Raw genomic sequence first — 23,071 nt, 5'->3', positions numbered from 1 at the left:
GAGGCACCACTTTAGCTAATAGGGCCTCCCGCTGCCGCTGCACCGCCGACGCACAATTTCTGTTCTCATCCTGAGGTAAGGTTCTTAACCTGAGGTACTACTTCCGGGTTAGCGGAGTGTGTAACCTGAAGTGCTTGTAACCTGAGGTGTTTGTAACCCAAAGTACCACTGTATAAGAAAAATGAGAAACTGAAATAAATTTTTCTATCCTTATCAGTTGCTCATACAGCCCTTCATTTTCCCTCTTTTAAATGGCAACATCACTTTCCCATCCTTGGGGCAACCTGGCCAATTTCTGTGAACTTTGTCCCTTTGGGAGGAGGGCTTCCTCCCTACTTCCCACCTGGTCCCAGAGGTCGCTCCTTTCAGCAGGTGAGTGCTGATAGGACCAAAAGCAGAAAAAAGAGAAGGAGCTATCGGAATGCTAGGCGAATCACAGCACTGTAGAGGTATCAACAAAAAGGGGGGCAGGGAGTAAGGGAGAAACAAGCAAAAATGGAACTGGAGATTCATGGGAGCTGGCAGACTGTACAAGAGAATACTACACTTCAACATTTTGCTGCAGCCCCAGCTTCTGTTTCTTTGAATGCTGTGCCTTCCAGTTCTCCAGCACTGCGACAAACATGGGGGGGGGGGACATAAAACACAAAACTATGGTGATTTTATGAATATCCCACCGGCTCACCACAACACACTCCTTGTTTACAGCAAGATCTACCACACAGTGCTGCAGCCGTAATGTGGAGATGGGATATCATACAGCTGAAGAGGATCATGGCTAGCTCAAGAGTCATGCCAAGGGGAGAACATCCATTTTATTTTTAAATCAGCAAAGCCCGTTTCATTTCATTTTAATTTCCAATCAGCAGCGAAAACCCTTCCCCTCCTGGAAGCTCAAGAGTTGGCTTAGGTAGTTGGGCATGTTGCCAGCAGACTCGGGGGTTTCGATTTACTCAATCTCGAAATCAAATAAAAACAGTGCAGTCAAAACAGAGGAGTCCAGCTGCATCATTGCCGGAGAGTATAAACCACTGTAGAAAGAGGTTTGCACTCTTTTCTGTGAAGAATCCACAGCTACCTCATTACTGCCTTCCCACCAAGGGCCCCCAAACACATCTTGTCTCTTTATACCTTTAAATATCAAAACACCGGATGTGAGTACCAACAGGACCCAAACCAGGGCCAATGAGAAGCGGAGGGATGTATCAGGTTAAAAAAATGGGGAAGGGGAGCAGCCCCCCCCCAAAAAAACCCACCTCAGCCTAATGAGAACTGAGCATGCTCAGTGACTACAAAATGCCTCATATCTGTTAGGGGAAAGAAACAGAAAACCAAGCCTTATGAGCAGGGGTCAGCAAACTTTTTCAGCAGGGGGCCGGTCCACTGTCCCTCAGACCTTGTGGGGGGCCAGACTATATTTTGAAAAAAATATATATGAATGAGTTCCTGTGCCCCACAAATAACCCAGAGATGCATTTTTAAATAAAAGCACACATTCTATTCATGTAAAAACACCAGGCAGGCCCCACAAATAAGCCAGAGATGCATTTTTAAATAAAAGGACACATTCTACTCATGTAAAAACACACGGATTCCCGGACCGTCCGTGGGCCGGATTTAGAAGGCGATTGGGCCAGATCCGGCACCTGGGCCTTAGTTTGCTTACCCATGCTTATGAGGAATGGTTGAGGGTCTTGGGTATGTTTAGCCTGGAAAAGAGGAGAGTGAGATGATAGCCATCTTCAAATATCTATAGGGCTGTCAAATGGAAGATGTGTTTTTCTCCTGCTCCAGAGCGTAGGATCCAAATCAATGGACTCACATTACAAGGAAGGAGGTTCTGACTGAACATTAGGAAGAATTTGCTGAACGTAAGAGCTGTTCTACAGTGGAACAGACTCCTTTGAAAGATGGTAGACTCTCCTTCCTTGGAAGTTTTTCAGTGGAGGTTGGGCGGCCATCTGTCATGGATGCTTTAGTTGAGATTCCTGCATTGCAGGCGGTTGAGCTAGATGACAATTCGCATCCCTTCCAACTCTACAATTCTATGATAAGTATTATTATTATTATTATTATTATTATTATTATTATTAATACCCCGCCCATCTGGCTGGGTTTCCCCAGCCACTCTGGGCAGCTTCCAGCAGAATATTAAAATACAGTAGTCCATCAAACATTAAATGCTTCCCTAAACAGGGCTGCCTTCAGATGTCTTCTAAATGTCAGGTAGTTGTTTTTCTCTTTGACATCTGGTGGGAGGGCGTTCCACAGGGCGGGCGCCACTACCAAGAAAACCCTCTGCCTGGCTCCCTGCAACTTGGCTTCTTGCAGTGAGGGTACCACCAGAAGACCCTTGGTGCTGGACCTCAGTGTCTAGGCAGAACAATGGGGGTGGAGACGCTCCTTTAGGTATACTGGGCCGAGGCCATTTAGGGCTTTAAAGGTCAGCACCAACACTTTGAATTGTGCTCGGAAACGTACTGGGAGCCATGGTAGGTCTTTCAGGACCAGTGTTATGTGGTCTTGGCAGCCGCTCCCAGTCACCAGTCTAGCTGCCGCAGTCTCGCTTAGTTGTAGTTTCCGGGTCACCTTCAAAGGTAGCCCCACATAGAGCGCATTGCAGTAGCCCAAGCGAGAGATAACTAGAGCATGCACCACTCTGGTGAGACAGTCTGCTGGCAGGTAGGGTCTCAGCCTGCATACCAGATGGAGCTGGTAAACAGCTGCCCTGGACACAGAATTGACCTGCGACTCCGATAGCCATGGACAGCTGCTTAACGATAGCCTCCCCGCCTCACGTAGTGCAGAAAAACCAACTCCACTTGATCACAAAACAGAAAAAACAATAACAACAGTACAACTAAGTAATAAAACTGGCATCAAAGAGTTCAGCAGAACAGAAAGTGTTGTAATACATACAGATCACAAAACAGCATGTAAAGAAGAAAGCCAAGACGGGCTTAAAAACTGCCGAAACTTAAAAATAGGAAGGCTTGGGAGAAAAGTTTCCAAGGCACTTGGAAAACATAACAATGTGGGAGGGCCTGCTTCCCTTCTAAAGGAAGAGCATTCCAGGGAACTGGAGCCACTGCGCTAAAAGCATGTGGAATTGCAGCATGTTTTACCGCAGGGACACGTGGCGTGGCGCCACCCTCCACAGATCTAAGTGACCAGTGGGCGGGAGAGGCGACTTCCCAGATGCCCTGGATTAAAATCATCTAGGCAGCGGAGGCTGGTCCATAAGGGCGACTGAGGCACTGCTGCACCAACCTCAGTCTGCTCTTAGAAAAAGCCAGTCCTGAGGGTGACATTGGCTGCCAGCACCCTCCCTCTGCTGCCTGGTCGCAGGCCCCAGCTGCAGTTCCACATTTAAAGCTGCCTCATGCCGCTTCAAACTGTCATGCCTTCCTCCTCACAAAGAATCCTGGGAACTGCAGTGTTTTGTACTGAGTTGAATAGGATCCAAAATGCAGCAGTCTGATTGGTCCTAGAACAATAGGATCCAGAATGCAGCAGTCTGATTGGTCTGCAGGAGCCACCCAATCCAGCTCCAGGTGGAAGTGAATCCGCAACCTGATTGGCTTACAGGAGAATCCTGGAATTAGTCAATCGCATGGGGCCCATTGTGTAAATATTGTATATAAAGCAGACACTTTGGGGGGACTTGCATTCCTCACTACTATGAGCTGAATAAAGAGCATGAAAGCCACACTCGACTCCGAGTATATTTCATGCAGTTTCTTAAGCAAGTTGTTGGCAGAACCCTATTCCTCTCAGCCCACTCGCTGGATCATCACCTTGTCGTGGTGAGTGGGCTTGCATGTTCCTATGACCCTTGTGAGCGAAGCCGTTGGGAATCTCGTACTCCCAGCAGGGTCACCCAAGGCGGTAAAGTCAAAGGGAAGGAGCCAGACAAAGAATGATTCTAGAAGTCCTCAATGGCAGAAAAGGCAGATGATAACAAGCGGTGTGTTACAACGGCTGTGAAGGCGGATGAAGGCTGCAGCAGATAGGAATCTACCAGTTTGTCATGACTACTTCATGCCATCAGAACAGAGCCCTACTGCGAAGACTGTGCGTTGGTCAGCGTGCACTGATCTGCACACACAAAACAAATTCACGCACAGGCGTCTTCCAAAAACCCAACCCAACCAATCTTACTCGGCTAAGAGTGATCACACTATACATCTAAAGCAGTATCATACCACTTTAAAAAAGCCCTGGCCCCAAGGCATCCTGGGAACTGAAGGGTGCTGATCCGGAAGGGTTTAACAATCAACCCCTCTTCCAAGGGAACTCTTGAGAGTTGTGGCTCTGTGAGGGGATAGGGGTCTCCTGACAACTCTCAGCACCCTGATCAACTACAGTGGGGAAATGAGAGAGGAGGACCTTCTTGGAACTCCCAGACTTTGGAACTCCCTCCCCAGAGAAGCTAGACTGGCTCCCTCCTTGTTGTCCTTCTGCCAGAAGGTGAAGACTTTCTTGTCCCAATGGACTTTGAGGAACTGACTGCTTTTAATGAGAGGCCATGGTGTTTTTTATTGTACTTATTTGTATGGTTTTATTAGATTTTATGTATGTATGTAGTTTGACTTCTACCTCTGTTTAGTTGTTTTTGTTCTATGTTTTTAGCATTTGTATATGTAAGCCACCTTGGCTCCCGTCAGGGAAAAGGCAGGGTATAAATAAATATATGCCTATTATTATTATTATTTGTTAAGTTGTGGGTGAACATATCAGATGACACAGCGATTCTTCAAACAGCTCTTGTTTATTCAGAGGCCAGAACAGAACTGAGCTGAAGGGCTCAGTCAGCCTGCTTATAGAGAGCTCCAGTACAACGTTACTGTAGCAACTTTCTAAAACTATCCAATCACTGAACGTCACTTTCGATCCTTCATTTGCATAACTATCTACAGTATCCCCCTGCTGGCCCAGGGTGAGAACTTCAGTACATAACATTATTATTATTATTATTATTATTATTATTATTATTATTATTATTATTATTATTATTCCCAGGATGATCTGGGGAAAGTCACAGCTGTTTAAATGGCATGGTAGTGCTTTTGGCGTCTAGGGCAGATGGTGGTCACAGTGCTGCCCCTGTAGAACCCGGCAGGAAGGAGGACGAAGAAAAACTAAAATCTGTTGACTCTGTCATTTGATCTGGCTCTGCCTACAATTGGCCTCCTTGCCCCTTCTCCCGATGGGCACCAGCTGCCACTGCATAGAGGGCTTTATACACCAGTAGGAAAACTTTGGAATTAGTTAGGTGGCAGATAGGCAGGCGCCCAGCCAAGCCCATCCCTTGACGCCAGCCCTGCCCTATCTCACAACAAAAGAAAACGTTCTTTTTCAAAGGTTCCCAGAAAAAGAGAGTTGCTCCTTCTGATTTCTCCTCCCTACTGCTGTGTGTCCTAATTAGACCCAGAGCGAGGACCATGCAAGAAGAAACAAATTATTTCATAATGACAGTTGTTTTCATGATTAAAGGTTGCACTAATTTTGTTACTTACTTGGCGGAAATTATGTTTTGTTATTATTAACTTGCTAAGAATCCATTTGCTTCCTTTCCATTTGTTCTTTGGTTCCCCCTCTCCCCAACCCGTTTATCTTTATTTCTCCTTTTGCTGCCTTCTGTATAGCAACAGCAGAGGGAATTGAATTCAGCGGCCACACCTGGCAACCACCCATTTCCGTTTCCCACAACACCCAAGACATTTGGGCTATGCATACACCATACATTCAGAGAACATTTAAGGCACGTGATTTCCACCAAAGAAACCCTGGGAGCTGCAGCTTATCTCCTCACAGAGTTATAATTCCCAGCACCCTCAACAAACTACAGCTCCCAGAATTCTTTCGGACTTCTTCCAGTCACGTGCTCTGAATGTATGGCATGTGTTGCTCCAGTGCTTAAGGCCTTTTATTTCAGCATCCTGTTCTCACAGTGGCCACCCAGATGCCTATGGGAAGCGCAGAAGCAGGACCTGAGCACAATACTCTCCTGCCTTGTGATACCCCAAAAATGGGATTCGGAGGCATATTGCCTCTGACAGTGGAGGCAGAACATAGATATTGTGGCCAATAGCCTCCCTGAATTTGTCTAAACCCCTTTTAAAGCCACCCAAGTCTGTGCCAATGGCTACATCTTCTTAGAGCAAATATTATTATTATTAATAATAATAATAATAATAATAATAATAATAATAATAATAATAATAATTTATTTGTACCCCTCCCATCTGGTTGGGTTTCCCCAGCTACTCTGGGCAGCTTCCAACAAAGATTAAAAATACATTAAAATGTCACACATTAAAAACTTCCCTAAACAGGGCTGCCTTCAGATGTCTTCTAAATGTCAGGTAGTTGTTTATCTCTTTGACATCTGATGGGAGGACATTCCACAGGGTGGGTGCCACTACCGAGAAGGCCCTCTGCCTGGTTCCCTGTAACTTCGCTTCTCGCAGTGAGGGAAGCGCCAGAAGGCCCTCAGAGCTGGACCTCAGTGTCTGGGCAGAATGATGGGGGTGGAGATGCTCCTTCAGTTGTTTATCTCTGCGCTGTGTGAAGAAGTGCTTTAATTTTTTGTCCTGAATCTTCCAATATTCAGCTTCATTGGATGGTCCTGAGTTTTATGAGGTGGGGAGGGGAATGTCTCCCTATCCACTTTCTTCACGCCATGCTTAATCTCGTGCACACCTCTGTCATGCCCCCTGCCCCCAATTACTTGCCTTTTTTAAAAAAAAAAATCCCTTGTTGCTGCCTTTCTTTATGGAGGAAGTGGGAGAAAAATTGCAGCATTTACAGTGGTACCTCGGGTTACAGATGCTTCAGGTTACTGACGCTTCAGGTTACAGACTCCGCTAACCCAGAAATAGTACCTTGGGTTAAGAACTTTGCTTCAGGATGAGAACAGAAATTGCGGCAGCAGCGGGAGGCCCCATTAGCTAAAGTGGTACCTCAGGTTAAGAACAGTTTCGGGTTAATAACAGACCTCCAGAACGAATTAAGTTCTTAACCCGAGGTACCACTGTATCTCATAAAAATGTTCTTGGCATGCTTCCAACCTGCCACTGATTTCAGGTGGGATTCAGTCGCATACCTGTAAATTCAGGCTGCGCAATCTTAGTCGATTGGGAGGCCTCGAGCAACAAACTTGTTTCTCCAGAAGTCTGGACGTTTGTGGTAACAAAAGTGACAAGAGGATGCACAGGAAAGTATGCGATCACACTGCCTTTGATGCAACGTCATCTAATCTGCCCACAAACAAATAGGAAGGAATGCTCAATTAACAGGACACCGGGAAGGGCTCTTAACTTAAGCACTGTTTCTGCCATTTGCACAATATACAGCCTCTCTCTCAGGCTTGGTTTCACTCCCTGCAAAAATGGGAGTCATGATTTACCTAATAAAGCTGTTATGAGAGAATGGGCAAGGGCTGGAAGGCAGCTGGAGCTATGAAAGCGTAATGTAAACTGTTCGTGGGACTTCATGTTTTTGGCAGAGTTTTGTCTGTCAGGTTTAGGAGATCGGAACATCTCAAGTCCTTTCCTGTGCCAAGCTTTCCAAATAAACTTCTAAGAGGCATTTGCCAAGCAGAAATGTGCTCAGCAACCCCACCTCCGCCCCTCAAAACAGGCAACCCAGTCAAGCGGCCTAACGGAACAGAGGGACAATGCGCTGACACCGCTCTGCAGGAAATTAGTCCACTCGTGTTTACCAACCCAAAACATTTTGCTGCCTGAGTGTCATGGACTGGCTGGATGCAGAGGAGCTGGGGGAGGCACCAGCTGAGGGACTCCCAAGGGAATCCCCAAAGGAAGAAGGCACAAAGCCAGGGGAGTCGTGGTGGGACGGCAATGAGTGGTCAGAGGGAGAAGAAGCAGCAGACTAGGAGGAGGAGGTGTCGGAAGCAGAAGTGGTAACAGGGTTTAGTGAGCAGGAAGAGGTTGTGGCAGAGAGCAGTCCAGATTCAGAGTCAGAAGCAGAGAGGGACAAAAAGGCAGAGTGGAGGCAGGCTGCTGAAGAAGCCAAGGAATCGCCCCGATCCTGCTGTGACCAGCCCCAGCCCCCCCCCCCCGGTCTCCCAGAACACGGAGAGGAATGAAGAGGATGGAGTAAAGAGAGAAAAGATGAAGGAGCCTTAGGCTGCTAGGGAAGGAACCAGGGGAAGAGGAGCCCTAGGGAGTGGTGGGAAGGGTGGGACCTTCAGTCCTCGCAGCTGCTTCATTGGGGGCAAGGCCTACTGGGAAGAGTGCTCACCAGACCTGTTTTGTTTCATTGAATAAAGCATTAACTTCACTGGCACCTTGTGAGTTATTGCTGACCTGCTCCTGGTTCTCACCTTGAAACTGGGGTGAAGAATAGGGCACCTCCCTGCACTGCATGTAAAGAAGCCAACCAACCTGGCAACAGGACAGGGCATCCAAGGACAAAAGACTCATTAAAGGGGCACAGAGCACTATTCTCCTACACCTTCTCTACCTCCCAACACTTGCTGCTCAGGTGGCTATCTCACTTTACCCTGGATGCTTAGATCAGCGGAGGGTGCCCTCTTGGCTGTTCTGCCACCTTCAAATTTGGTGGTGGCTGAGGTGAGGGCCTTCTTTGTGGCAGCCCCAGAGGTGTGGAGCTCCCTTCCCACAGAGGTGTGCCTGGCACCTTCATTATACAGCTTTTGGCAAATGATAAAGACACACCTCTCTACCCTGTCTTTTGACACTTGGGGTACAGTGGTACCTCGGGTTACAGATGCTTCAGGTTACAGACGCTTCAGGTTACAGACTCCGCTAACCCAGAAATAATACCTCAGGTTAAGAACTTTGCTTCAGGATAAGAACAGAAATCGTGTTCCAGCGGCGCAGCAGGAGGCCCCATTAGCTAAAGTGGTGCTTCAGGTTAAGAACAGTTTCAGGTTAAGAACGGAACTCCAGAACGAATTATGTTCTTAACCCGAGGTACCACTGTATATGTTTTTTAGGACACCTTATGCCTTTAATTTTAAATCGTTTTTAATTTTATGTCTAATATTGTGTATAACTAGTGTGTTGTAATTGCTGTAACCCGTCCTGGGACCTTAGGGCGAAGGGCAGGTAATAAATTTTAATAAAACTATAATAATAATGTAGCTATGCATGAAAATGCAAACTGGGGCACATTTTTCCTTCACCCCTGGCCCTAGCAGCTTCTGGGAAAGTGCAGTCCTTGGCTCCTATTTATATATTATTTATTCTTCTGTTGATTCCTTTCCCAAAACTCCCTGCGGGACAGAGACCACCTTTTGACATGTGCCCGGTTAAATAAACTTGAACTGCCACAAATCAAGCCAGATCCTCCTGCTTCTTCAGGAGTGGGAGAGACATCAACTAAAAATACACAGCTTTGGGATCTTACCTCAGAGTTCAAGATCTCCCCCTTCTTCATCTGAGTGATGCAGGCTGCTTGGCAGGGACCAGCAGTTTGTCTCTTTGGAAAAGCTGATTAATTTGCTTGGCTTTGGGAGCAGGGGCCGAATCATGGCTGCTTTATTAGCTGGAGAAGGAAGAATGCAAGACCAGGCCCTGCTTTGGTGCAAGGCGGGGGTTAGGAACCTCAGGCTTAGGGGCCGAGGTCCTTTCTGGCCTTCAGGACTTTCCTTAGGTCCCACCTGCGTCCCAGGACACATTCAGCAATGCGCCCTCTTCAAGTGCTTTGGCGGTTCTTGAGCTGCGATAATACTTCCTGCTTGGCTGGGTAGACAGTGGCATGCAGAGAATCTGCTAGTTTTTCCCTACTATGCAGAGATTAAGAGTTACATTCCTTTGGGGCAGGTTGGGGAAATTGGGGGGAAAGGAGCAATGTCGAGATATCAAATACCAACCATCTCAGACCCTACGATTGGCAGGTGATGCCTTGTTGGTGATGCCAGCACTGGGAGCTGCCTGATTGCTATTGACCCATGACAGGGCCTTTTCAGTGGTGGCTCCCCAGTTGGGGAATGCGCTCCCAAGTAAGGTACACCTGTCTCCTTCATTATTCGTTTTCAGGAGGAATTTCAGAATATTTCCTGTTTACTTAGGCATTTGGTGGCTGAAGAATACTATTCCCGGCAACTTCAAGATCATTGGATGGAAGAATGTTTCAACTGCAATTGATTTTAGAGTGTTTTAATTGTAATTGCTTTTAGAGTGTTCCTGCTTTGCTTTTGTTTTTAAATTGTGTGTCTGTTTGTTGGCCTGGGCCCCTTGGGGAGGAAGAAAGGCAGGATATAAATTCAACAAAGAAATAAATATGGTCTCCCACATCAACTCTGTTGTGGACCTTATGCGCCATTGCTTAAGGTAGCCTTCCCCAACCTGATGCACACTAGATGTTTTGGACAACGGCTCCCATGATCCTTAACCGCCAGGCCATTCTGGCTGGGGCTCATGGAAATGGAGGCCACAGGTTCTCCACCTCCCTGGTTCAAGGGGACCAGAGGTAAAAGAGGCTGGGACCCTATTATTTTAATGGTTTCCTAGAAAAGAGAATTGGAGCTATTGCAGCTCACCATGCAAAGGTGAGCTGAGCAGCAATTGCTGAAATCCTGCCCCCATGTGGAGGTATCATGGCACCTTTAAACCTGGTCAAGGGTATGGCTAAAAGGTAAAGGGACCCCTGACCATTGGGTCCAGTCATGGCCGACTCTGGGGTTGCGGCACTCATTTCGCTTTATTGGCCGAGGGAGCTTCCGGGTCATGTGGCCAGCATGACTAAGCCGCTTCTGGCGAACCAGAGCAGCACACGGAAATGCCGTTTACCTTCCCGCCGGAGCAGTACCTATTTATCTATTTGCACTTTGACGTGCTTTCAAATTGCTAGGTTGGCAGGAGCAGGGACTGAGCAACAGGAGCTCACCCCGTCGCAGGGATTCGAACCTCCAACCTTCTGATTGGCAAGCCCTAGGCTCTGTGGTTTAACTCACAGCGCCACCTGCGTCCCCAGGCTATGGCTATCAGGAGCAACAAATGCAGCCCCTTTGCTCAGATAAGCACAGCTTCTCCTTGTGCTGTTTGCCACTGTTTTTCTTAGCAGAGAGGAGGAGGAACCAGCCTTTTTAACCCTGCCAAACCTCTGCTGCCCTTGCCCTTCCCTACCACTACCCCTCTCCTCCTCCTGCACGCCCCCCCCCCCCATGGAGATCTTCCCTGGAGTCAGACAGCTTGATCCTTGCAGCTGGCTCCAGGCCTACTCCAGACTGTACGCATTAAGCTGCAAATGACCCAGTTGCAAAGGCACTTGCAAACTGCAAGCAAAGGAAAAAGAGTGGCTGAGACTGTTGAGCGATGAAGAGAGGGCTGCAGCCCCGAAGGCAGAAGGAGCAGCCAAAAGAGCTTGTGCTTCTTTGACTTTCTTCCCATATTTTTCCCCAGGTGTGTTGGTGAAGTCACAGAGCCTCTTGGTCATGAAAGAGGTGACCCACCCTACTCCACAGAGCAGGTGTAGAGAATCTTTGGCCCTCCAGATGTTGCTGAACTACAGTGTGATGTAGGGGGGGGGGTCACCTCTGTCAAAGGACACGAGGCTCTATGTCTTCAGCCATGATCCACTGGCCCAAACCAACAGGTGCAATTCCCCTGCATCATTTTATATCACTGCAGCCTAACTAAAGAATTTTAAAATCTAATAAATGCAGATAAAACAGAAACACTACTGGACTGTGAACACTGAATTCATAACAAAGCCACTAGTTATTTGGCGATGGTGTTTTAAGATAAAAAAAAGATTTATACAAGCTGAATTAGGATGGAATCTAGGATTAAAGAAGATAAGACTGGAAAAAGCTGAAACTTCCTTTTTTAGATAAAACAGCCATTCTCAAAATGAAAATACTTCCAAGAATTTTTTTTATTTTTTTACTACAGCACATGCTGAATGAAGGCACGGGGGTGGGGGGAGGCCAACTGAACAAATGGCAACAAAACATTAGTGGCTTTATACTGGATAGTAAAAATAAAATAGAACAAGAGTTAAATTAAAAATAATGTGTACCCTTAGAGAAAAGGGTGGATTTTCTTTCCTGGATTTAAGAGCTTATTTTTATGCCAATGGTCTGATGTGATTATCTGGCTTGATCAAGCTACAAGACATTGTATACACAAATTAGAACAAAGTTTTCTTAAAGAGTGATCAATGAAATATGTAAACAATCTTGATGTGAATTACATGCTCTATACTGCATCGTTGTATTTTGTACTATTATTTGATGTTATAAAAACTGGGGGGGGGCTATTTTTTAAAAAAGGTTTTGTTAAAGAGCCTCTGAACAACTTATTATGGCTGAATCCCATCAAAAGAAAATTGTCAACAGATATAATTTTTCAACAGATAGGCAAAAAGGGAGAGGCAAAAACGAAGACGTTCTTCTCCAGATTTCTGCTTTATACGACCGAGATTTAATTTGAATGACATTATAACGATCTTTTCTTTTTAAACAACAACAAAAGGTAAATAACAAATACACTGACTAGATAAGAGAGATGGTCAGATTGCCAACAAATGACAGAGACGAAATGGAGAGTGCAGTACCCCTAATTTTTGGCACACCTATGTCACAGGTGATAAAAACCTTTTCATCCTGATAGCATCCAACAGCCATACCTGACAGATGTATTTGGTAAAAAAAGGTAAAGGGACCCCTGACCATTAGGTCCAGTTGTGGCCGACTCTGGGGTTGCAGCGCTCATCTTGCTTTATTGGCCGAGGGAGCCAGTGTACAGCTTCCAGGTCATGTGGCCAGCATGACTAAGCCACTTCTGGCGAACCAGAGCAGTGCATGGAAACAGCGGTTACCTTCCCGCCAGAGCGGTACCTATTTATCTACTTGCACGTTGACAAGCTTTCGAACTGCTAGGTGGGCAGGAGCAGGGACCGAGCAACAGGAACTCACCCCATCGCAGGGATTCAAACCGCCAACCTCCTGATCGGCAAGCCCTAGGCTCTGTGGTTTAACCCACAGCGCCACCAAAAGAGGCATTCTCTCCTATGTGAGAGAAAAGGGGAATGCCTTTTTTAGCACAGTATTATCATGTGCAGTTTTTAATAGGCGTTTACAGCCCTTCACAGCCTGTTTACTCTCATATTTCTCACACACGTGGGACAGGAGGTTTACATTTTAATTTAGTTAATCCTCAATCCATCTCCATCAATCATGAGCGTACCCGAATATACCATCTGTTCTCCAATCAACTCCGAAAAGTTGGAGGACTTTCTGTTCCTGAACCTCCGAAAGAATTTTCCATAGGTTCAGACAAGGGAGGCAAACTGACGTCGGGTTCTCTGCAGCCTTTGGTGTCTAATGATGATCCATACATCTACCACACATTCTTACACAAGAACTACCGAGCAATCTTGTTCGCAATCTGGAACTGTCCAAGGGCAAAGCGGAGTTACCGGGATCAAGACTTCAGCAATGGAATCGTCAAGGAAAATGTCTGAGCGGCTTCGTTTCACGCTCGTTCTGAGCAGCCTACACCTTACTTCAGAGTGTAAGATGGCCTTGTATTCTGCTATGATGTAGATGGCCTGATGAATGTCCTCGGAATCACACATGACCCACAAGAATGGTGACTATTCATAGACTCCTCAAAATTGAGTCTCCAGAGTCAAGGCGGTGTTGCTGCATAATGGAAACAGACCTCCCTCCATCCCAGTCAGACACACTGTCTACATGGAACCCACAGCAACCTAAAAACAGCTGTTACGGCTGTATTCAATACAGCAAGTAAGGCTGGCATCTCTGTGGTGACTTTGTGCAGCTGGAATATATGAAGTACGGTGGAACCTCGACTTACGTATGGCTCTACTTACGTACGATTCCAGTAGGTGCTTCGACTTGTGAACATTCCTCTAGAATCTAGATATGAACAGAGGCCTTGACAGCAGCCCAGAGCTCGGCTGGCTGGCTGCAGAGCAGCGCTGAGGCCTCTGCTGCCGGAGAGAGGGCCCCCATCCCACCCCCAAAGCTGTAGAAGAGGTGCCGCCTGCAAGAGGCATAGCAGGGCGCACTGCAGCCCCAAACCCCACAGAGGAACTAACCTGAGGAAGTCCAGAGAAGAACCTGGCCTGGCAAGAAAAACAAGTGATCCTGGCCGAAGTGAATCAGCTCTTTACTGAGCCTTGCTCCACCCCCAGCTTGTAGCCAGGTAAGCCTGGTGAAAACCTTTTTTAAAATCTGGTGAAAAACTTTTTTCAGTCTGGTGAAAAACTTTTTTAAAATCAGTGGACCAAACTGGACCAGCTTTCAAATACCTGGCTGACAAGTTCCCTTGACTCAGCAAAGTGAAAATTAAAAACGGAGTTTTTGTGGATCAGATCAACAAGCTCCTCAAAGATGAGATGTTCAACAACCTGCTTCAGAATGACGAGGAAAAAAGCTTGGTCTGGTGTCAACTAACTTCCTTGGGAATGTCAGGACAGAAAACTGGAAGGAACCGGATGAGGACATGTCTCTGTATTACAAACATGACTGCAAACTTGGCTTGGCTTTTACAGTACATGATGTATGTATGTAATCCTCGATTATACAATAAACTATTGCAGATCTCTAAGAATGAGTAGCCAATTTTGTGTTTTCAGTGTCATATTCGGCACCTCAAAATCTACAGAGGCATGATTTTTGTCAACATTTGTTGTGCTGTGTTACCTCATCCCTCCCAAGGTGAGCTAAATCTGGCAGAACAGCTTTCTCTACGGTTTTAACCCCTTCATGCATTAATTAGATGCATGCATGTTGGTTATGTGGGGCTGGCTATGCCACAGTAGTAATTGTGTCTTGCCAGTTTCACCAATACTGCCCATTCCAAGACTGAGATGCACACAGAATGATACCCAAAAGGATCTCCCTTAACCTTGCACAGTCTCAAGAATATGGTGGTCAACTAAACCATCTCCAATAAAGAGGACAAAAGAGGATAAAGTGCTAATTCATTTGAAAAGATGCAAATGTAGACATAATTGCTCTAATTTTATTGAGTACATCTCACTATAATGGGGAAAACTGTGACCAGGTAACTTTGAGGCCCCTTCAGATCTCCCTGAAGTTTAAGGTAAAGGTAAAGGTACCCCTGACCGTTAAGTCCAGTCGTGGACGACTCTGGGGTTGCAGCGCTCATCTTGCTCTATTGGCCGAGGGAGGTGGCATTTGTCTGCAGACAGCTTCCGGGTCATGTGGCCAGCATGACTAAGCCGCTACTTGCACTTTGATGTGCTTTCAAATTGCTAGGTTGGCAGGAGCTGGGACCAAGCAATGGGAGCTCACCCCATCACGGGGATTCGAACCGTGGATCTTCTGATCAGCAAGCCCTAGGCTCAGTGGTTTAGACCACAGCGCCACCTTACATTTAAAAACTAGAATTGGACCAAACAGCCCTTCAAGTAGAGGTCCTAACCACCATAACATAAGTCACATGGCTGCCCTACACTAGACTCATTGGATGACAAAACTTCAGTCTGACTGGACTCACTGCTCAGTACAGATGTAAGAAGGCGTTGTTTTCTTTTCCATCCTGCATTCATCGCATGCAGCAATATTTCCATTCAGCTGCAGTTCACCTTCTGCCCAAAGCTATTATCTGTCCGCTATGCCAAAACTGCATACCTTAAACATTTTACATAATTATTACTTTGTGTTGCTAATACTTTATTTCACCACAATCCTTTCAATGCAAGGGAAACCATTTGCATGAATTGATTTTCATTCCAGACATGGGACAAATAAGCACACATTGGCAGTCCCTGTTTCTTTCAGAATTCTTTGACATCTGTCCTGCTGAGATGAAGGAGAAACATTAACATTGCTGAGTTCAGGGGGAGAAAAGATGGCTTCAGAGTCAGGTGCTTGGTAGCTTCAGTGAACCATGTAGATTTCTCCCAGACGCTGAGGATAATTTGCAGGCTGCATTAAAAACTGTTCCCTTGAATCTAGGAGAAAAAAACCTGACAAAAGCATCACCAAAAAGTTAAGAGACAAAATGTGGAAACAAAGATTTCAAAACAGAAGTTTCTCTAGATTGTGGTGTGCTTTAGCTCTCCAAGAGGAGCCCTTTACACTATGGAGAGGAGATGTGTGCACTTTCCCAGGTTTGCAAGGAACCAGAGAATCCTGTTTGATAGATCCCAAACTTTGCAGTGTGCTCCCCCAGGTGGCCCTGCTGTGTACAACATTGAATCAATCTGCAGCATTCAGGGTCGTGCATGAAATCTGATGTCCGCGCAGACAACATCATTCAACAGGGTGATTGCTAAAGGGAGTGAGATTCTTAAAGCAATCATTTTCAACTGCAGCAACTGGGAGAGCACTGTTGCGCTCAGGCTCCGCTTGCAAGCTTGCCCGTGTCATCTGGTTGACCACTGTGGGAACAGAATGCTGGACAAGATGGGCCTTTGGACGAATCCAGCAGCAGGTTTCTCATGTTATTATGCAGCTGCAGAAAGGATGATGGATACTACTGTATGACCTGTGGCATCATGCACTGGTACCACTCATTTATTTATTATTATTTATAAAATTATTAGTTGCTTGTTACCTAAAATGTCTCCAAGCAACATTTATTTTAAAACATAAATATATTATACCATGAAAGATCTTAAATCTACCATGCTGACCAAGAAATTGGAGATATCAGTGCTATCAACAAACACCCCTGCTCAAGCTGTATGTGCAGATAAAATAATTAAGATGCAACAATATATGAGTTCAGAATGTGCTGGAAAAGTAGAGCTTCAAAGGAGAATCAGAAATGCCATCTTTTATTTGAAAATTTATTGAAAAAATGCAATACAAGTAGCAAGATTGAACACGTCTAAATGCTACATCTACTTTCCCTTTGACTACAAAAGTTCAAAATAACAGCTACTTAAGCTATAAAGATTTGCTTCCCCACCCCGTCTGTTCCTATCTCCCACCCCCAAAGAAAGTAATAATCGGCTATTCTATACAATTCACCATTGTCTTAAAATTTTTACAAAGCTCCTTCATATCTGCAGTGAAATAATTTGTGACTGAATGTGTAAAAAAACAACAAAAACCCCGTCAGAACACAAATATTTAATTGTCCATTATAGGAAAATGGCAAAGCACAGTTTATGAACACTCCCCCAAATAAAACCCAGAAAAATTTTAATAGCTGGCTGCCCACTTCTGTCTGGCAAGTGAAGCTGCAATTTTTATTCCCAGTTTGGTCAGTATAGATTACCATCCTGCTGCCCTTCCTTCTGTACACACATTCATACATAAATAGCTTTCATTTACTATACAGTTAAGACAGTTTCCGGATAATCTCATAGATGAGGGAGGAAGTTACTGGGAACATATTGCCATCTCAGCATTATAAATAAATAGACCATATTTCATTTACTGCCCTAATGGTAGCACTGGCCCCCAGGAATTCCGAAGACCTCTAGAAACCAAATTTATTCTACAGGCAATTAATGTGATGGTGGTGGATTTGAGGGTGCCGGCAGCTCACTTACAAGAAACAGCAATTCCCCATGTTGGTGGCAGATAAATCAGAGGGATGCATCTCTGGTATCTTAGTCCTAAGTGAGGAATACAGAACCTGTGGCCCTTGAGAAGTTGCTGGACTATCATTCCCAGGAGCACTGGCTATGCTGGCTGAGGCTGATAGGAGTTGGAGTCCAACAACATCTAGAGGGCCACCAGTTCACCATCCTGGTTCTAAGTGGCCTTCACAGCACCAAACTTGAAAAGGTAAGCCAGCTCAGCAAATAGTTCAAAAGAAATTGGTTTTGTTTCCACTGGTCTGTCTGCCCATGCATATGTGGGTTACTTATGGCACATAAGCAGCCTGAAATGGATAAGAACCAACTTTGTCTATTGACAAAGGGTACTCTCTGCCTGGTAGCCAGGTGTTTCTTCCTTACCACAGGTAACCATGTCAGTGGCTATTTTTAAGCCCAGATGCTAAGGAAAAGTTTTCCCTATAGCAAAGGGAGCATATTGAAGGCTGGGGGGGGGGGATGTTGTGATTTAGCTTTCTAAGAAGCCCAATAATAAGGTGTTGTTTTTTTTAAGCAAGCTTCTGGACTTATTAACACTAAGTTTACAAGTGTATGGGTAATGTCTGCTGAAATCTAGAAACCGGGAGAATCATTGAATAGGTTTTCTAGTCATTAAAGAAGGGAGTACTTTGTAAAAGCATTGTGCTTCTCTCCCTACAATGATCAGAAGCAGAAATGATATAGTGTGGGAGTAAATAGCAAAATACATGGCACAAAGGTAATATGAATGTGCTTGATTTGCATACTTTATACAAGTAGCAGAATTCAGCATTTCTTGCCGCAGAATTGGGTTACTTCAGTGCAGACTTTTTTCTTCTGTTTTGTGCAGAGTACAGAAAGTCTTGAATGAACCTAAAGGAAGGTAGGGCATCTTCTGTTGGAGACGGAAAGCTTACTACTCATCAGACAAAGCAAGACCAACTTCCATCACCTAAGGCTGTTAGTTCTAAATGCCTTAGACTTTTGCCAAGAGGGTCTGTGATGGATTAAAAAACTATTTCAAAAAGAAACTTGGGTCTCCCTCAATGAGTTATTTACTTAGTAATTTACCTTCAGAGTTATGTCTGCCCAGTTGCATTTCTATTGTCTCCTCCCAAGATTGTTTCTCACACTTGCTTTCTTCCCTTGTGATTCTGAATGATTGAGATGTGAGTGGATTTTTAAGCAATGCCAAATATTTACACCCTGAAGGGGAAGACGGGAATGTGCAAAAGAAGCTAACATCAGATGTCCATATAGGACAGGAGAGCATTGGGGTGCATGGAAAGTCGGAATCACCCCCACTTAAACACACCCTATGCGCAAAACTGGTGGGGAGGGGCAATGTGTCTGCTGGATGAGGTTCCTGCACACAAGGGGTGGTGAGCTCTTAAACTGGAAAAGCAATAGGTAGGTCAGTGGTCAGGAGAAGGGACAATCTGAGAAGCATGCCCTTGATTAGATAAGAGTAAATTCCTGTTTAATGGGAAATCCAAACTTCATGCAAAAGAAGTGTCTGAAAGTAGAGTTTTAAAATAGAACAGGACTTCACCAGCTAGTTAGCCACAGGATACAAAAAGTTAAAAATCATGCTGAGTGACAGCTCAAGGAAGGACAAGACATACCTTCAAATAACATACTGAAAAAGCAATAATTCTATTAATAAATGTGTAACAGTGCTGCACTTGTAGTAAGGTTTGAGATTTGATAAAGAAGCCTTCTTTAGAATTAAGGAACTATTTTATAGCTGGTGTTTAAAGCTTTTAATAGCAGAGGAAAAGGAAGCTGCAGAAGAATTATGCACTAGAGAAAGCGACACAACCAAAATTGTCTTCCACAATAAATACATTTTTAAGTGCTATGGGTTGATTTTTTATTTTTAAAAGTTCAGTCTAAGATTTTTAGGAAGGTAGCCCATTAGTTCTATTTGTAAAGAGAAGGGCATATAGAAACCCACAAATAGTGTTACAGCTCGAGTTTGTTCACTTGGAAGGAATCTATTGTTTCTAGTTGGGCTTTACACACAGGTAAGTGCATCAGATGACAACCACTGAAGGCTTGTTGTGGCTGACGGGACCCCAGAGCACATTGGAGTAAAGCTGATTGAGCAGTGCTAAACTCTTATATGTCCATAATGCTTTCGAACTCTAAATAAGACTGTATTAACTCCCTAACTGAAACCTACTCAAAACTGAGGGGGAAAGTAGACATGCGGTATGATAATATAGCTTCCACACAACTGCTCGTTTTCACTGAAATCAGATTCTTTTCAATGTGTGTTCTTGTTTTCTTTAAACAGCAGAAGGCATTCCTCTTCACTTAAATGCTAGAATCAGCCCTCATCCCACCCCTCAGCTATTAGATGGTACACTCAAAAGAATTTCAACTTCATGCCTCTCAGAAAAAATATCACTCATAATTCTACAGAACTTTTACATGCTGCTGGAAGGAAAGAACAAGCCTGCAGTTTTTAGTGTTGCCAAGGAAATCTTTCAACTAAGCATGGAGAGGAAGTTCATCTTATTTGTGAAGAACATGTTGCATCCCAATTTGGAATCCTCTCATTCTTCCTACATGGGGAAAACATTTAAAGGAAATGAAACTGCTTCCCAGTTAAGAGTACTGATACCAACTACCTTTCACGAGATTTGTTTTAAAAGTGTACTTTTAAAGTCATAAGAAGAAAAAGTTACTTTGGGTAGAAACAAACCCACACAGAGAAAAACTAACTTAAATCTGCTCTTGTTCTGATTTGGATTTTTTTTTTATGGCATTCAACATTCTCTAGTGATAGCCAACCAGAACACACCTAGGTTAAGATCCTGAGAACTGCAGCCAATCCTGGGGTTTGTTGTTTCATTTAGCATGGTAGCAATGCAGCCTCCACCATTCATTTCAGCAGCCTTATGCAATAAGTTTTGTACGACCTCAATGACTCAAAGGAAGGAGGTGCAACAGTAGTATGCTCTAGGGACTGTGCACAAGAAGAACTGCAAATTATTATATTGTCTTATAAGGAGCATTAAGTGACTTGCAACATGTACAGGCTTAGTTTTTAACAGCAATCATTGGAAACAATCTACAATACTGATGATGCCTTTGTAATTGCCTGCTTAAAGAATACAGATTTAGGAATGCTGGATTGTCTCTAAGGGATGACTTGTGCTTCATTTATCCCTTCCTGTGATATGTTACCAGTGTGCCAAGTTTAAATAGTGCTTTAAAAACCAATGATTTTAAAACTATGCTACCAAAACCACAAAAACTCAAAACACAAACAATTGGGAAGGAGAAAAAAGAAAATAAATGAACACCCCATCCTATTGTTATAAATTACAGCCTATTTCATAGTGTGTAGAGCCCACACCTCTTAAACACACAATTCTAATAGGCTTAATTTAAGGGAGAACAAAAAGAGGGGGGAAATAGGAGAGTGAATTTACAAGAGATTTAGTATTCCAAGGAGTGCAAAGAAGAAAAAAGGAGAGAGCTGGAAAAACATGGTGCCTTGTCACAATTGATTAAAACCTCTAGAATTCACAGTATAAAAGGTGAAGCAATTTCCATCATTTCTGAATCTAGACTACTACTGAAATACCTGTGCAAATACCACAACCCCCTGCTATATTCAAGCATCTAAGGGGCTGACAAACCAACAAAAAGCAAGGGAAATCCAGAGGAAAAGAGGGCAGGCACATTTGCGCCTGGCATATATAAAATAGCTGTGATTAGGAAATTCTGAATATATCTCAGATCCACAAGAGCCAAGACAAAGCATTGCACAAGTGTTTTCCTGACTTCTCAGGCAAGAGGGGTCACTTCTAGGTCACTGAGACCCCCACACTATAACATGTTCAAAGTTATGTGAGAATGCAAACTGCTTGAGGAGGAAAAGAAGGAAGAAGGGCAATGAGGTTCAATCAAAGGCAATCACTTTCGATAAGCTCTACATGTTCTTTTTGTGTGGGCCTCTGACTTCATAATACAGATCCAGAAAAGGTGGTGGGAAAGGAAATGCAAAAATGCAAAAAGTGGAGTGGGGGATTGCAAAACTGTAAAAAAAAAATCAGTACTGTGAAAAGTATGGCATACTGTCGGTCACAATATAAAAATGATAATCAAAAAGGATCCAGAAGAATCCGAAGTAAACATCAAAAAGCACAACTTCCTAGTAATAAATGATAGAATGTTTGACTGAGAGTAAATCTGGCAAGTTTGAGGTCATGGTGCTCCAAGGTTGCTTCCTTGTAGTTTTGCTGGTATATGTCGGGTGGCCTTCGCAGACTGAAACAGACATCGCCTAGGGAAACACAAATTTATGCTAAATTACCAATCAGTAGAAAACAAGTCTGAAATTCTGAAACATCTGCTGGTAAATTGTCTGTATCTTCCTGCCCATCGCCATATGCACACATGCACACACCTTTCACACACAGCAAGAGGTCTGTGTATTTAGGTATCAGCACCGAAGTACACACACAGAGATGAGAATTAGTCCCATTCCACTCCATCAGAAGTAGCAATGAAACCAAGCTGCCATGTACCCCTTGTTATATTATGTGCACATACTACTCAAGTGCTTGAGAATGACTTGTAAGTTTAAATATGCTTTTCAGATGCCAGTTTTATAAGTTTTTGATCATTGCCTCATTATCGCATTTTTTTATTTTGAACTTGTTAGGGTCCCTGCCCTAGATGCTTCCTCAGTAAATGTACTTACATTTCCTGTCTTGCAATGAATATGCAGTCCAGGAAAGTTTGCCGAATGCCACTTTCCCACAAACCAGGTTCCCTAAGCTGACCATGATATACCTTCTTGGGTGCATTAATGCATACCTCAAACCTGAGCATTCTGCTCTGTGAATATGTAGCATTAGGAGGCCTCTTTCTACAAGTGCCTAGTTCCTGTTCACTCAGATTTAATAAGCTCTGCTGCAGCCAATCAAAAGTGACTAGACAGAGTAAGCTGAATTTCACTGGTGGAATAAAGTTGGCAAAGCTGTGCAGTTCTCAAGTTAACATTCTTTGAGTGTTGGCAATGTACCCAACACATAAGGGGAACACCCAGTGGGAAACCTGAGCAAGCAGTGTCAAGACTTGTGGAGAGGGCTCTTGCCACACTGAATAGCCCAAGGCAGGAAAGGCTGCTAAAAGGATGGGGCTCTCCCTCCTAAATTCAGGATCCAACTACCAAGCATGGAGGTTCAAAATTACATGTGGGTGGTATGTGATTGTTTGTGGACCAAGGGAGTTCAGAGTTCAGTTCCACAAAAAGCAGTTAGCTTGCAATGGGCACCCAAAATCGTAGTTAAGTCTACAGCAAGACTGCAAACTCAAACAACTGTGAGTTCTATTAATTGCCCATGCACTCATACCACATTAACTATCCATGGTAATAAAATGCAGACACTTGTGATGTATTTAAAAGATACATGACAGCATATGGAGAAGGAAGTGGAACTTTCATTAGCATCCGTTGCAATGTCACGGCAATTGTGGGACAGACCTCTGACCCTGTGAACTTCTTCTAGCAACAACTGTAACAGCA

The 23,071-nt window shown here is 44.3% G+C and overlaps 1 protein-coding gene across 50 annotated transcripts in view; it reads right to left on the bottom strand.

Annotated features, from left to right (window-relative positions):
* Positions 1-16,771: 16,771 nt before the first annotated feature.
* Positions 16,772-23,071, bottom strand: part of EPB41 (erythrocyte membrane protein band 4.1) — a 131,494-nt gene continuing 125,194 nt past the window's right edge. For all 50 annotated transcript variants that reach the window (XM_083512118.1, XM_083512112.1, XM_083512093.1 and 47 more), the window contains one exon: positions 16,772-21,823. The gene's annotated coding sequence lies outside the window, so the exon portion shown is untranslated. The remainder of the gene's footprint in view (positions 21,824-23,071) is intronic.

The sequence above is a fragment of the Podarcis liolepis genome, assembly GCF_965112155.1.
Source record: "Podarcis liolepis genome assembly, chromosome: 7".
Lineage (NCBI taxonomy): Eukaryota > Metazoa > Chordata > Lepidosauria > Squamata > Lacertidae > Podarcis > Podarcis liolepis.
This window is presented reverse-complemented; position numbering and strand designations above follow the sequence as displayed.